We start from the raw sequence: 17,218 nt of genomic DNA on the forward strand, positions 1-17,218 counted from the left end.
TCAGTTTTCTTGTCATCTTATCCATTTCAGCCATATACAGCAATTTGTAAATCCAATCTTCAATAGTTGGCACTTCTTGTACTTTCCATTTTTGCGCGTACAAAAGTCTAGCTGCTGCTGTCATATAAAATATCAACGTCCTGTATTGGGCTGGAATTCCCTCCATTCCCAAGTTCAGTAGCAGGAGTTCTGGGTTCTTATTAATTTGAAATTGTAAAATAGATTATCCTATACTTCTTAACCCTTTATAAAAAATGCTCTTCCACTTCAGAAATGCTGTTCACCCATCTTCGCACAAACAAATGCAAACCATGTAGGCTTCCTAAGTAACAAATCTAATTGTTTCAATCAGCATTCAGTAAACATTCAGCGAAACTTTTACACCGAAACTGAGATTCTTTCTTGTGTGTGTTGCATTGAATCACAAAGGGTACTGGAATGAAACAACCTACAAACCGCAATAATCAGTAAAATAAACCTGAATGTTTATTGAATGCTGATTGAAACAATTAGATATGTTACTTCATGATTTGTATATCTTTATGCTAAGTTGTATATTGTGATACTCTCTGCTTGTGCATTCACCCATCTTTTGCAACTTCCCTGTCATTGGAGAAAGAGGAATACCAAAATGAAAATGGCACCTTTAACTTGGGTTGTTTGGGTGCAGTCACATCACCCTCACACCTCTGAATCCTTGCTGTTTAGCACACTTGAATATCATTCACAACTCGACGTTAGCCTCTATGTCTAGCCTAGGGTTGCCAGATGGGGAAGGGGCAGGGGCATTGCGGGCGGAGTGGGGGTGGCAGTGGCAGAGACTGTGTTGCCATGACAAGCAACTTGTCTTGCCTTGGTCAAGCTACAAGTGACGCTTTACACAGGTTGGACACTTGTCAGCTTCCCTCAAGTTTTGATGGGAAATGTAGGCGTCCTGGTCTTGCAGCTGTAATGGAGAGCCAAGCTGTAAAACCAGGACGCCTACATTTCCCATCAGAACTTGAGGGAAGCTGACAAGTGTCCAACCTGTGTAAGATGTCACAAGAAGTGCACCTAACACAGCATGAAGCAGGTTTAGACTCTTCTCAGCCTGCCTCTCCTTCCAGACACAGCTTAGTTTCCTCCAACAGGTATAGTATTTTGTGCAACGTTTTGCAAAGGAAAAGAAGTCAAACTCACTTGTCAGCCAAAGTGCGAGATAGTGTGTAAACTCAACTGTGATCAAATTTGATCCTCAGGAGTCCGACTCGGATCATTTATGGGGGCCAGCAAGCAAGCCAAATAATGGTTTTCAGTACCAGGGTTCAGCTGCAATAAAAATCTTGTGCAATAAAATAAATAAAAATCATCCGCAATAAAAATCTCATCTTGTGCAGGGTTCTTTCCCCTCACTGCTGAATCAAGCCTTTCACATTCTAGGACATGCATCAGGTTGAGAGAATCAGACCTTCTAAGCAGGGGTCATTTCGTAGAAAAAGAGCTGAAGGAACTAATTAGCATAATTTATTAGCATATGCCACACACCCTTGCCATCACCGGAAGTGTGTCATTAGCATAACTGATTTGCATATGCCATATGCCAGGTTTGGGCCCAAAATGGCCAGGATTCGGCTGCTGCCAGACAGGGGAGTGTTCCCCCACCTGGCAGTTGCCCGATCAGGGCTGTTTTGGTCCTAATTTGGGACAAAACCGCCCGATCCAGGACAAAACGGACCCAAAATGTCCAAAAGTTAGGTGGGCGGGGCCACCTGACATGTGACTTCTTTTGAGAACTGCCAGAACTGCGTTCCCCCTCAAAATGAGCCCTGTTTCTAAGTACCTATAAGATAAGTACAGCTAAGTACCTCTCTTCGGAAGGTAACCACATGGCGCAAAAGGTCCTTGAGAGACAGTTATACTGGCTTGACAAGGACTTTAAAAATCAAGAGTGGAAAAATCCACTTCTCCCTCTTTTATTTTGTAACATCTGGCCTGATAAAGAGTTCTGGTGAGCTCAAAAACTCACACATGGTGATGTGTTATTGAGTCGGTCCTAATAAAAGTATTACATGGATGGAGGTCTTGGTTCTGTTTGTAGCATCCCACACTCAAGGCACCAGAGGGCGCCTGTTTGCAGGGGAGTCATAGATCCAACTTCAGAGCTGGCATATCACAGACTCAGCAAGATAACAGGCTGGGAAACAATTTCCACCCTCCCCTCTGCCCCCCAAGGAGCAGCAAAACTTCTTGCCTCTCTTTCAATCCTCTTGTAATGTTTTTGGTATGTTTCAATAACTTGTTTTCCCAAGACTGCCATTCTTTCAAAAATTTTGTAACCACTGTCCTCATGTTGTTCACTGCCATGAGCCGTATGTATTCAGGAGTAAGGAGGTCTATAAACTGAAGTTATAAATAAATAAATTTCAAAAGTGTGGGATCTGGGTTATTAAAAAGATAATCACCGCTGTGTGAAAATATGGCACAGGCCTTTATCCTAAAAGGGCAGCTTTCAGGGCAATTTTGTTTTATGGTTTCATATCCCCCCCCCACAACCTCCAAACAACCTCAAGAGAACAGTAAGTGGTGAGAGGGGGTATCTTGATCTCTCTCCCCTAATAATTCTAGAATTCAGCTCAAAACTCAAACCTACACGTCATCTCTACATGAGACATCTGACACGTGAAGAACACGTCGGGAGACGCAATGTTACCTGGGAATGGTAGTTTAAAAAGGCAGAGCCAGTGGCAGGGCAAAGGCTTTGCTATACACTGAAGCTGTGTGAAGGGCTGTGGGATGCCAGTAGGGAAACTTCAGCCTATTATAACCTCTCCAGGTCCAAGCCCAGCTCTGGAAGGCAGCTCCAGCCCATTTCCATTCCTTGCTGACTTCTGGTTGCGATCCCACACAGTTTTAGACCGGATAGGTGAAATTGACAGAGCCTTTGAGGAGGCAAAGATGAAATTAACAAACCTTCTCAGGAGCAATCTCCGTGGGCTCTATCTTTTTTAAACTGCTCTTCCCAGCTAACATTGCATCTCCCTACACTTGACGAACACATGCCAAGGCATCTCGTGTAGAGAGACTCTGACCCACAGTCTATCCATGATAAGGATATTGTTCTCACATGGGTCTTAAGTAGAAGGCCTTTCCCTGCTTACAGCAGCCCCCTAATCTAAAACAAATTTTGTAACAATGGACCACCCAACAGACAGACAAACTTATAAATCAGACCCTGCAAGGAACCTTGATGTCAACTTTGTCCTCATATACATTCAGCATAAGAACCAACTTTTTAAAAAAATTATTTTCAGAACAAGAAGGATACAAAAGAAGAAGGGGGAATAACAGGGTCAGAGAAACTTTAAGATTTTGCACTACAAGAGTTGTAATAATAAAATACAGAGTACATAGAAAATACCTTAATCAGAGTTCATCGATATGATATCTTCTATTCCAACTCTTCTCCATAAGAACCAACTTTAGTTGAAATATCGCTTTCCATAAGCAGCATGCATCACAATTGATGATGGGGTGTCAATTTTAGAACAGGAGACCTCCCCCAATCTTCTCAGCAAGAGTCCCTTTTTAAAAAACTTTCAAGAGAAGTTTACCATTTTAAAAGCATTTGCTACACGTGCTCCTTAAACATGACTTTACGGTTCCCAACCGTCATTCTCATTTTAGGTGTGTAAAAAGGATCTGTGACCTCAGAGGTTCTCTCATACACCCTGTCACATCACCCAAACTAGATCCAAGGCAAACTGCTTGACTTCATGAGTCGGGTAGGGGCCAGTAACCCCAGATTTTTGCCCCCTGGCCTCCTCCCTCTCCCTCGGCAGTCCCGGCTGAAGGTCAAACATCACACAGTGGGCCCCAGCTGAGCTGCCCCGGCTGGCTGTGTGCTCAGCGGGGTTCTTTTCTCTGCCCTTAGCCTGTTGGCATGAAGTACAAGAAACGCGTGCCCTTGAACAATCCTCAGGTTAAAAAAAAATAAAAGGACGAGGCCAATTTGGTTATGAGTGACCTCGTTCGCCTTCTAATCCTTTTCAGATGGTCTGCAGGCCTCCTAAGGTGCTTGGAGAACAGTCACCCTAATGACCTCCCCTCAGCAGGAAGAACCTCAACAAGAGAGAGTCCGAGGCCCAGATGGAAGTTTAAAATCATGCGGATAGCTGCCAAGCTCAGAAACAGACTGAGAGAGAACCTTCCTATACAGACACTCTCAACTGAAGCAAACACCAACAAAGATGCCTATGAGAAATATTAGCATAGTATCCAGTACTATTTGGTAGTGGCCACCTGCTGAGATTTTACCTCATGGATCAAGCCTTTAAATCCAAATATGGTCACAAATGACCATTAGGGTGTAGGTCTGCTGCCATACATCTGGCAGACAGAAGTCGCTTGAAATGGAAACGCTTAAGGCCAAACTGGTAGCCTCACTTAAGAGGAATTCAGCCGCTCTTGAATGGCTCTTTCCAACTGCAGAGGGCCGGCCATGTGAGTCAGTCACAGCAAAATAAAACACAGGTCAAGGGGACACCTTAAAAACGAACATTTATTTCAGCATCAGCTTATTTTTTATCTCCTCTGTTGCCTGTTTTTATCTTCCTCGTTGAAAGGGGGTGGGGGATGCTAGTGGATTAAAATCTATGCTGGCTGTGACTCTGTCTGATAATCCAGCGATTTAGTCTCACTGTAACTTCGGGTTCTGTGCTGCTACCCACAAATGCTGCTAATGCGATTATGGTACGCGGATGTTGTTATCTCTTGTATCACACTTGGGGTAATCCAAGCTTCAGATAACACAGCGAAACAACAGAACATACCAGAAATGACAACTGCCCAGACGCTTTTAAACAGCACAGCTAGAAATACCTCAAGAATGTGCTTTGCCCTCCTGCCAAAGGGACATGTCTACACCAGATTCTAGGGTCCCAAGAGCTGCTAGCCCCCTCTTGCCCTAAGTCATCCTACCTACTCACATGGATGATTCAAACTATTATGTTACCTCAGAGAAGGTGCAATAGATACACTCCTGGGCCTGCACTGCTGGTACCTGGGTCTAAACCAGCAGCGACAGCCCTGAAGAGAATGTCAGTCACTCACATCACTGGTGGCAGGGAGCTACCCAAATGCCCGTGTGGTGCTTCAGCACCCTCATACTTGGGTCTCAGTCCTTTGGGTGGCATGAACAAAGAACCAATGGTGTCTATTACTGTGCCCCACCACATCCTTATGAGTTAACCCCCACTGAGCAGAGCATCTCTTACAATCCCTAGAACCATCTTTCCTGCAATCAAGCTCCCTAGCTCTCAGGGAGCTTCTGTTTGGCAGTATGGGGTTTGATCTGGGACTCTACCCTCTGTGCCAGCTCTGATGCCCTGTGCCCAGTCTTACTTCCGTTTGCCTGAGGAAGCTCTGGTGCTTTTAACATCTGCACAACAGGCAGAAATTCACCAGGCTCTCTCTCTCCCCTATTTCAGCTCCACTGTGAGGAAAGGCTACACCATCTGAAAAAACATCTAACCAAGAGCTCTGTCAGAGTAGCAAAATGGCGACAGTCGGTGTGGAACACAAAGTCTGGCTGGGCGTGTTCAGACATCCTCAGACTGGGCTGCTGTTGGAGCCTGAATGCTGGCCTAGATTAACCTTGGTCTGAACCAGAAAAAGCAAACCTTGTGGTGTTATCATCACCGAGCCCAATGAAATTAGTCCCTTTTATTCCAGCGAGCGTGGAGAAAAAGCATCAAAGTGCCTGCTTCTCCCTGCTTCATAAGATACACCCAAACGAGGATGCAAGGTGCAATTGTGGCTCAGTGGAAAAGCATCTGCTTGGCACGCAGAAGAGTCCCAGGTTCAATCCCTGGCTTCTCCCGTTAAAAAGAACAGGTAGCTGGTGATGTGAAAAACCTCTACACGAGGCCCTGGAGATGGGGTCACCAACTCTGGTTTGGGAAATTCTGGAGATGTAGGGAGGGTTGAGTTTGGGGAGGAGAGGAAGAGTAGCAAAGATGAGACATCACAGTCTACTCTCCAGAGCTCCCATTTCCTCCATAGGAACTAATCTCTATAGTCCAGAGGTCCATTATAATTCCAGGAGAACTCCTGAAGGTTGACAACCCACCTGGAGAGTCGGTGTCAGCCAAAGTAGACTGTACTTGATACTCTGACAGAAGGCAGTTTAATGTATGTGTTAAGATATCAAACAATACGCTTTGGGCAGCTTGCATTAATCACTTCCCTCCCCCCGCACCAAGCACACCCACGGTTTCATTTCCTGCCCCCCAACCCTCACCAGCCCCCTTCCATCTATGAACAGGCCTTCTTCCGAAAGGCTTCGTTTGAAGCCAGAGGGGTTCCTCGCAGCTGGGCCGACAGAACAGCCACTTCCCACAGGCGATGAAAACAGGCCGTTGGGCAGCTGGGAATCGCCTTTGGGTTCATTAGCTTGCCCCTGGGAAATGCCCCTGGTTTTATCTGAGCTGCTTCCTCCTCCCGCTGCCAACTCCCCGTCCGCCGGCAGATGTTTCAAACAAGAGCTCGCTTCTTTGGCTTGCAGCGGGACCGTGAGAGCCACAGGACGGTTAACTCTATCGCATATGGCAACAAGAGCCCTTTGTCTTCTGGCATACAGGCCGGGACGCCAAGGAGAGCTGCGCTGGAAAGCGATGTGCAGTGTGTGGAATTCCCCCCACTTATGCACAGCTGGGTCAACTGATAGCACAGTAGCAGCTGTAGTGAGAGGGGAGGGATTCATGGTATGAACCTTAGAGCCAAGATTTTGTCTGGGATAGGAAAAACGGTACCCTCAAAAGAGCCAGAAGGGTATTAAAAAAAGGGTCTCTTCCTGTCCGGCAAACACCCCCCTCCAATTGCTCCCCACATCTGTATCATATGCTTGCAACAGTCATTTCTGTTATATCGAGCAAAGAAAGAACAAAGAGAGGAATAATCCCTTTTTTTCTAATTTACTAAACCATCCCTGGAAGAGTTTCTTTTTTAGCCAAGCAGGGGAGTGAAAATTTATTAACGTTGTCAACTGATTAAAATGGTGGGTTATTTTGCTGATGAATTGATTTAAAATGCAGACGACTAAATAAATTGAAATACATATGCAATGTTACTAAAAACACTTCTGAAGAAGGGAGTTTTGACTCTCAAAGCGTATACAATGAAAATCCTGTCGGTCTTTACGGTGCAACTGGACTCCAGTCTTACCAAAACCCCAGTATGTATGCTTTTTTAAATTAAAAAATTAAAATAAATACATACATTTTCACATCATTATTCAGTGCTCTGTAATAGCTTTTTATTCATTCCTAATTCATTCATACACCAGAATCAAGCCAACCTAAAAAAAAAAATAAGACTGTAAATCTCAGTCCCATCAATTAATCTGCTTTTAGTGTCACCTCCTCATTAAATCAATTAAACGTTTGGCAACCTACCATTTGTGAGCCCAATCTCATTGTTAATATCTATGCAGTTATTTTTATTAGAAGCTCACAGGTCAATACAGATCATTGAGTGAAATTCTGGCCCCTTCCTGCTAATTAGGCTGTTGGGGATGTCCAAATATTCCAACAACCTTGTCCTCCACCCCAGAAGTTTGAATATTTATGACTGTTCCATGCTGTCACAGACAATGAGTTCCAGAGGCTTTGCCAACAACAAGCACAACAGGTATTTTCTGAAATGGAAATGTGCTATCTGTGTGTGATCCCTTGGGAATAGAACATTTGCCCTCTGAAGAAATACGGACCAAATAACCCTGTGCAAAAACTCATAGGCGGGCTTTGCACTGCCGATAGCCCCACCTTGCTTTGCTACAGCCATGTGCTAGTGTAATCCTCCTAAGAGCTCCCATACTAGGTGCCTCCCCCATGCCAGGTGCTCCCCTGGTATCAGCCCCAAAGTAGCTGTTGTAAAACTAAGCAAATGTACGCAGATGTACTTAGTTTGCATCCAGTAGTGCAAAAGCAGAATTTGGAAATCCTTTTTTTTAATTTTTGGCATGGGCTCAGTCACATATTATTCTGCAGGTACCTTTAAGAAGGGGTAGGGGGGTTGGCTTGTTGTCTAGCTCTCTTCACTGCCAAGCCCATTAGTATGTTTCCATGTGAAGTATCGGATGAAGGATAATTCAGCTTCTATTGCATGTCAACTGTAGCCATCTGAACCGATTGCTGTGAATTAAAGGCATCGCTGCCCTTTTTGTATGCAAGACACACCTGGCTGGAGCAATTCCAAGTTCTCCCATGGGGGAAAATAAGCATGATGAAAAGACTTTCCAAGACTTTGCCAAGGGCATTATTCCAGTTCCCAGTGATCCTTCTGAACTGTGTTTGCAAATTAACTCCCCTAGCAAAGGATCTATATCAGCTTGACCTGTTGAGGGGAGGGCCGTTTCCACACATGTTGAATAATGCACTTTCAATGCACTTTAGCAATCCTTTGGAAGTGGATCTTTTGTTTCACACATGAAAATCCAGTTCCAAATGATCGCTAAAGAGCATTGAAAGTACATTATCCAATGTGTGTGGAAGCAGCCATCATCTTCACTGACTTTCAGCCAGTGTGGTATAATGGTTAGAGTGTCAGACTGGAATCGGTTTGAATCTCCACTCTGCCATGGAAGTTTGGGTGATCTTGGGATAGTCACACATTCTCAGCCTGACCTACCTCACTTCAGTAAGGATAAAATGGAGAAAAGGAGGAGGATAGAAGCCGCTTTGGGTCGCCGTTGGGGAGAAAAGTGATGTATAAATATCTAAAAATATCTAAATAAATAATAGCATCCTGATCTTTCAAGCCAGCCTATAGCAACCTCATCCATCGGTTCCAGGCAAGTCTACATTTTTGTTTGGTATTGCCTCTAAGCCTTGACGAAGGTTACCCAGCCCTGTGTGGGCAAAAGTTAGGAGATTCTGGGGGCAGTGCCTGGGGAGGGTGGAGTTTCAGGAGGAAAGGACATCATTTTGAGTGGCACTGTAGGAATGTGTCCTATTTTTATAGTAAAGACCATAGAAATTAGGAGAAATTCCTAGAACATCATCATCCACGCCATTTTGCTCCCACTCCCCATTACTGAGAGCAGGGGCAGAGGATTACCTGCTGCCAGTGGGCAAATGTCATGCCTAACCTTGAGACTCCATGCTCATGTGTGTGCATGCATATGCATGCACATATTTAAGTGTTTGTATGATGTCATTGTAGCCTTCCATGAGTACAGAAGTGTGCGTACGAGGGATTTCTGCTCCTTCAATCGCTAGCCTCTGCTTTGCTTCTTCTTCATCCTCTGCTTATAGGCTGACAACCCACAGGAAAACCAGACGTGATGTCACACCTCTCTAGGAATCACAGCAAACTCTATGGTAAAACCAGCTGTGGTTTTTTTTCAACTCGTCCACCAGAATGCTGCTAGGCAATGGGAGCTGTTTACAGGACATCCCCCACCCCCAAGCAGGCAAATGGCAAGTCTATCCAAGCCAAACAATGGAAGATAAAATGAGGGGGGGCAGTCCTCTGTTTTCTACTTCTATTCTTTCATCTGCTTATTTTTGTTCAGCGATAGCCTGAGCCCTATTCCAGTCCCAGCCCATGGCTTATCAGACAGTTGGCTTTGTGGAGCCTGTGGGCACTTTTACAGTTTTGAGAAAGGGAGGTGGAGTCACTCACAAAATGGCCGCTATGGGGGAGCAATTATAAAATCCAGAGTGGTTCCAAGCCAAGCATCCTCCTGGGATTGAGGCCTCGTTTCTCCAATGAGCACTTCCCACAGACTCCAAAGGGGATGTTCCTCCTGGTCCAATTAGGTGGAAGAAAGCGAGGACTTGCTCTTTGTTTTGGAAAAGACTTATTTTTGGAGAAACAGGTGCCAAGAAACACGTGGGTGGGCACCACAAAGCCCGCAGGCCCCCTGTTGCGGATCCCTGCCATGACGGGTTTAAATGTTTTCCAAAGCTTGGGAAGCTGGCAAAATGTTCCCTGTGCTTTCCAGGATCATCTGTGGCTGCCGAACGTGCATTTTCCAAAGCTGACTTTCTCCTTAATCATCTGCCTGGAAGACTGGCTCCAGGGCACATTAACACGTTAATTATTCTTACTAAAACTCAGTTGCAAAGCTGCTGATGTGTCAGAGTATCTGTGGTAGTTCAATAGACTGTGAATGGGTTAATGGTTAAGTAATGAAATCGTTGATCGTTTAGAACTGTTGCGGTATTAAAAGTTCCCATTCCTTTTAAGGAAGATAAGACACGGATTTAGAGGCTTTCCTGCCCAGTTCTGACATATTGTTCAAATGCTTTTGTTAAATGCAGCCCCCTAATAAAGTTACACATCGCCGTATTAAATTGCAACCATCATACAATTCAAACCGATTTGTCAGAACCAAAGATAAAAACCAACATTTTAGCCAGCTGTGTCCTATAAATCAGAGACTGAGAAAGATAAATACCAATTTACATGTACAGTCTTAACTGCACCCATTAATTGTGGGCAGGATATGAAAGGCTAGAGAGAACTCCCCTTCCAAAATAACCAATTAAGTCCATTTCTCTCACCCCATCCTAGAGATACTTTTGGCCTGTTTAAGCAGCATCGGGGCATCTCCTTAACCACTCACACAAAACTTCTTCCAATGTTAAAAATACAATCCTGTGCACAGGGCCGGTGTCAGGGTTTCTGGTGCCTGAGGCCGGGGGGGGGGCAGCTTCAGGACTGCTCCTGGCCCCAAGCGTGTGTGCGCACCCGGACTGCAGGGCGGGAGGGCTGGGAGGCTGCCAGCCCAGCTAGACATAGTGGGTGGCTGAGGAGGTGCGCGTGCATCCTCCCAGCCCTCCCACTCGGTTGCTCCGCGTGCCGCCCTGGATGCTTGCTGCGCCTGGCCCATGGCTGCTGCTCCCAGAGCGGGGTGCATGTTGGCAGCGGCAGCAGTGAGGGAGAGCTGGGAGGTTGCAGTAGCTGCGGGCCAGGCGTGGCAAGTGACCAGGCCGGCACATGGGCAGCTTCCCATCCCTCCTGGTCAGCTGCCTGCGCACTGCTGCTGCCAGCTTTGCGGCACGTGCCACTGCTCCTGGCCTCGGTGCCCCCTCCGGCGCCTCAGCGCTGGAGGCAGTTGCTGGGCTTGCCTCAATGGAGGCACTAGCCCTGTCCAGAGTTTCTCCAGTTTGAAGCTTAAACTGGAGTAACTCTGCATAGGAACTCTGCATAAAAAAAGAATAGAAAAAGAAAACTGGGGTGAGGCTGTTGGGAAAGGTTGTCAACTGGCCAGATAATCAGCTTGCTTTGTTTCTTCACGTTTAACAGTAACATGATCGGCTAAAGAAGAAGAAGAAGAAGTGACTGAGATTTGTCATGGCAGAATGATATTCAGCGTTCTCACCTGCAAAAGCCTACAGATTTAGGTGTTACTGAAGGCACATGAGAAGTAGAAAAAGTTGGCAAATCTAGCATGAGACGTGGGTGAACGAAGGACATGCATGGGGCTTACATTAGGAATGACAGTTACATTCTCTTTGAGTCTCGGGGTTCTAGAGGACAAGAATCTCAAAGAGAGGTCAGCAACTCCCCAGGCACCAGATGACACCAACATTCAGAGCACGAGATCAACAAAGAGCCCTTCGAAGAAAGCCCATTTGCATCATAGAAACTTTACAGATTAACATGACGGACAACTGACACATGGACTGATAATCCCTAAAGTTCCTGCAGCCCAAACACTGGCAGTTTTGAGTCCTTTATTAGGAAGCGGCACATGCAAGTTCTCATATAAATATTCCCAGAAGCACCCCGAGCAATTGTTTTCGTGCACAGACACAAATCAGCGCATGATTCGCACTTGGATTCTTGGCAACTGTTCACCTCGACTATTTCCCTTTCTGTAAAGCGTCTCTAAGGAGCCCCTGGGTATCATCAAAATCTCAGCCTGCCATCCCCTCCACATACTGTCCACGCTAGCATCCCCCCTCCCCTTTCAATCTACATTAACTAAAAATATTTCATTTTTTTAAAGTAGCCATATTTGGGCCACAAGTTGTGCTGGAGCTGTAGGATACCACCCCTGGTGGAGATTCCAAGACTCCCAGAGCAATGGACGATGCTGAAAATATGCAGAGAATGCCTGCATGGAAAGCAGATAGATACCCCCCCACATACACCCACACTTTGGCCACCAAACGCTATATTAAACTATTGCATCAGGCCATGAACAGAAGCCAATTTCTCTACAGCAGATGTTGAATGACAGCACCTAGCCACAAATTATAGAGAAATGCGCGTAGCATAAATTCTTTTTTTTTTCCCCTCCAAAGCAAAAGCAGCTCCAGAGAGACTGATTTGGAGGAGGGGAATGGCAGGCATGCTTCCTCCTCACCTCCCCTGCCGGTTTTCGGATCCAACCAGCCTCCCCAAAGCTGCTCCCCTGCCTAGGCAGAGTGTCCAAGTGGACTGTTACGCCATCTTCTTTGAGAACCACTTCTCTTGGCAGCCGCATTCATTCTAACAATGACCTTGGATGCCAGTTACATTTCACCTTGACTCACCAGTCAAAGAAATTCAGGGCCTCTTACCACTCTAAGCCTGCAGTTACTAAATAGTGTCTCTAGCCTTTCTGCTCCTGCGATTCAAGTTCCAGAATTTCACAGCCATAGGTAAATGGCTAGAAATTCAAGCAGGTCTGCCAAGTCCTTCTTTCTACATTAGCACCCCATAAATCCAACCCTCCCCCCTTCAGCTGCCTGCGAGGACCTTTCCCAATGTCAACTTGGAAGGCCCTTGCAAAGCAACGTTTAGGGTTTCCTCGCCTCTATTAAAACTTAATTCAGGCCCCTGGAAAGAAAAGCTTGCTCTGGGAGAAACAGGAACAGATGCCTCCTCAAGGGAAAGTGAAAATCCTGCATTACTACATCCATCGCTGTGATTCCCTTTGGTCTTCTCAGGGCCAAGCTACACATGACGAATGACACTTGAACGGCAAGTGGATTAAGTGGAGGGCAAGTGAACAGGGAGAAATACACTTGCCGTTCAAGTGTCATTCGTCACGTGTAGCTTGGCCCTCAGTTACTATGGTTTAACTTTTATACAGCATTGTCAGGGTGTTCAAAGCAGTAAACACACAGTATTATTTATTTACTTCATTTCTTCCCCCACTTTTCTCCTCAGCAAGGACCTGAAGTGGCTTAGGTTGTTCTCATCTCCTCCATTTTATCCTCTTAACAACTACCCTGTGGGATAGGTTAGACTCAGGGCCAAGCTGCAAGTGACGAATGACACTTGAACGGCAAGTGTATTTCTCCCTGTTCACTTGCGCTCCACTCAATCCACTTGCCATTCAAGTGTCATTCGTCACTTGTAGCTTGGCCCCCAGAGACCGTTTCCTCACGACCTTAAAATAGCGACACACTCCCGGAACACTGGCGGCTTCTTCGTGTGATATGCGCCAAAAAACCGCTCTGCATCCATTTTAAACAAAAATCACGCTAAGAAGCTGCCAGCATTCTGGAAGTGTGCCGCTATTTTAAGGACGTGAGGCTACGACCAAAGTGACTGGCCCAAGGTCAGCCAGCAAACTTCCATAGCGGAGTAAGGTTTTGAATGTGCATCTCCCAGATTCTAGTTTGACACTACAACTCCTTTCATTGTTGCCACTGCTCATATCGTTGCCTACCCTCCCTCACCATGGGACAGCGATGGCAACAAAGAGCAGCTAAACTGCCTCGAGCACCTGACATGGTGGAGAGGTGGTATGTAAGTTGAATAAATAAATAAATACCACCAGCCCACTATCCATTGGAGGCTTTAGAGGAGTAAACACACTGTGGGAGGAACTTTGATGTCCTAGAGAGAGCCAGCTGAGATGCCCCAAGCCCCAAAATCCCAGAACCTGTGCTGGCAGATGGAGAAATTTCCTGAGACTTAATGATTAAGGCAAGATTTCTACCCAAAACTTCCTGTATCATGGACAGTTCATCTAAGCCCAGGGGTCAACTTCCTCTGGTTTAGAACACTGGTCAACAACTAGTTTTTCCTTGGGCAGCTTGGAGAGGCAGGAGTCAGAAGGACCAAGCCCCCAAAGTGTTCTCCCTGCCCTATTTTACCTCTGAGTTGGCAATTATAGAGCCTGTGGTGAAGTGGTTAAGAGTGGCAGGACTCTAATCTGGAGAGCCAGGTTTCATTCCACACTCCTCTGCTTTAAGCCAGCTGGGTGACCTTGGGTCAGTCTCAGCTCTCTCAGAGCTCTCTCAGCCCCATGGATCTCAAGGATGATTGTCGTGAGGAAAATAATAACATTGTAATCCCTTTGTAATATGGCATTAAGTTGTCCTGAGGGGCAGTATGTAAATTGAATGTTGTTGTTGTTAGTAGTAGTACCTTGGGGCAGGAGAGATTTGGTCCCATCACTGACCTCTAGTCCAAACATTTTTGTTGTTGGGGACCTTTGTACAACTATGTGTATATGGGGGCAGGAGGAATGCCTCTGGATTATTTAGAATCTCATGTGGGGCTTTGGCCCCACATTTACTAGAAAAGTGGTGGGGGTCTACAGAAGTCACACCACATTAACCCTTTCCTTTCAAGTGGTGTGGAGGGCCAATTGTGTGAAACAGAAAGCACTCTGCCCAAGCTCAGCAGCACTTTTGCCACTTCAGATTTCCCTGTGCTGACACTGAGAACCATTTGAGGGCTACCTCCTGGCGGGCGCAGATACTAAATCAGACCTTAGCATCATCTGTTGTTATCCCCCCCCCCCCGGTGAGGACATTATGGAAAGCCTCACATCTGGTTTCATTTCAAGGGGCTCTTCCCGCCAAGGCTCCGTATCAGCCTGTTTGGCTTGGGTAGTATCCAGGTTTGGGGGGAAGGTTCCACAGCTGACTTTCCATGGTACCTGAATGGGTTTGACACTAAGGGTGCAAGCTGATGTCTCTTAATAAAGACCCTCGCATTAAAAATGTTGATTACCGAGCACTTTATAACAAGCCTTTTGCAATAAAGAAGAAGAAGAGGAAGAAGGGGCTTGTGATCAATGGTTCAGCCATTTCAGCAGGGGTGGAAAATTACAGTCTGTGCTGGTTTTCACCTTGGACAAGCTGCAGTTGTAAAAGCTGTGTTTCTCCTGTTGTTAATTACTAATAATTTTCCTAGCAACGGGCTGATTTTTGAATGGTCTCAATGAAGACAAAGGACTCTTTTATAAATATCTGTCTGGGGGGAAAAAAAAGATGTTGCAGGAACAATAATCCAAACAAGGATCCCTCATAGTCTGCTGCATTTTGTCGCTTTTTGTCAAGATTAAAACTTCCAATTTACCAAGCAAATTCATGGGCTAAGTCCCCCCCCCTTTTTTTCATAGCAACTTCAGCATTTTCTAAACTCCTGATGGCTGAAGGAAACTCTTTTTTTATGGATTAAAATTGAAATAATTTATACTCTATTTAATTTTGCTGCCTCTAAGAGAAAAAAAAAATCTTCCATCCTCAGAGCAATAACTCCCTCCTTCCTCTCTGAATGAGTCACTGGCCGTTTCCACACAGCTTACCTTGTTCCGGAAAACAGTGAAATCTTGTGCAAAATCATGCGAGAAGCTGCTGTTATCACGTCTTCTCACGCGATAACAGTGTCTTCTCGTGCGATTTTGCACAATAACAGCGTCTTCTCCCGCAATTTCATGCGAGATTTCGCTTTTTTCCAGAACAAGGTAAGCCGTATGGAAACGGCCAGTGACTCATTCAGAGAGGAAGGAGGGAGTTATTGCTCTGAGGATGGAAGATTTTTTTTTTCTCTTAGAGGCAGCAAAATTAAATAGAGTATGAATTATTTCAGTTTTAATCCAGAAAAAAAAATTTCCTTCAGCCATCAGGAGTTTAGAAAATGCTGAAGTTGCCATGAAAAAAGGGGGGGAAACTTAGCCCATGAATTTGCTTGGTAAATTGTGTGGAAACGGCCACTATTTGGGGCATGTCCCCTTTGAGGGGCAGGCACGTGTGCCGAATTTGGAGTGTTGAATTATCTAATTGGTCCCATTGAAGAGATGCAGGAAGGGTCTACAGAAAGGAAGCAAGGCCAGAACAGTAACTCAGGGAGGGCTACATCAGGCAGCCTCCCCAGTAGATGGGGCCTTTAGACTCACAAGCACTTTTGACAATTTGTGTCTCTTGAAATGCTCTCTCATAGCACAGAACTTGCAAATGGCTGTTGTAAGATCAGGTAGAAATTGCTATTTGGGGCACGATGCCAGGCAAATCACTTTCCCCCCCTTATGTCATCATCCCACTGCTACCCTCCTTGCAGAAATTGCTAATGCATCAGTCTTCTGCTTTGTTTTGGCTGCTTCCAAACCAAAGTATAATAAATCATGGCATAGATATTCTTCCCACTTAATTCTAACTTCAGCTGGATGTAAAGGAAGAATTCATTTCCTTGCGGCCCCTGAAGTCCACATCCAGATGCTGTCTCTCCTCCCTGGCCCTTACTCCTCATCGCCAATTTGTTTCTTGAGGTTATTTTTTAAAGAAAAGAACGACTTATTTGCTTGAATTTCTGGGTTTGCCCACAAAAAGAAGGTGGAAACATGCCTTCATCTTGGACGAATAAGGCATGCCGAAGTTTTGGAAAGTGCATTAGACCATTTCCCATCTGGAACTTCATGCTCCAAGTTCGTTTTCAGCTTAACTCTTCAGAATTAGCTGGTGTTACTTCTCAGACTACCAACTCCTGCAATTAACAATGCAGCACAGTTACCCACAGGTGCCGGATCAGACCACGGATTGGCACCCTGTTTCTAGAAGTGGCCTGCCCAGGGGAAAAAATGGAAATGTTCAGGGGGGGGGGAAATCATCTCCCCTGCCTTCCACTGTGCAAGTGCGCACGCGCGCACACACGCATACACACACACTAGGACTTTTCTCAGTTTTTCCAATGAAAAAAAATTGGAAATTTGAGGGAACACTGAAGGGAAAATATGTTTTAAAGACAAGGTTTTACCAATTTTGTAGTGCAGTTCTAAGCAACGCCAAACCCTTCTAAATCAATTGGAGTCAATTTGCTTAGAAGGGTGAATAACTCTTTTTAGGGCGGCACTGGAAAATGTGTAGTGTGGAGATTTTTATTTGTAATGCTGTAGATTCTGCAAATGTTAATTCCTGAGTATGTTGTAGATCCAGAGTAGATATACAAACACTCAAATTCCGAGATTCATTTCTGCATCTAGAGGTAGATCAAGATGGGTAGCCACAGG

The sequence above is a fragment of the Eublepharis macularius genome, chromosome 18 (assembly GCF_028583425.1).
Source record: "Eublepharis macularius isolate TG4126 chromosome 18, MPM_Emac_v1.0, whole genome shotgun sequence".
NCBI lineage: Eukaryota > Metazoa > Chordata > Lepidosauria > Squamata > Eublepharidae > Eublepharis > Eublepharis macularius.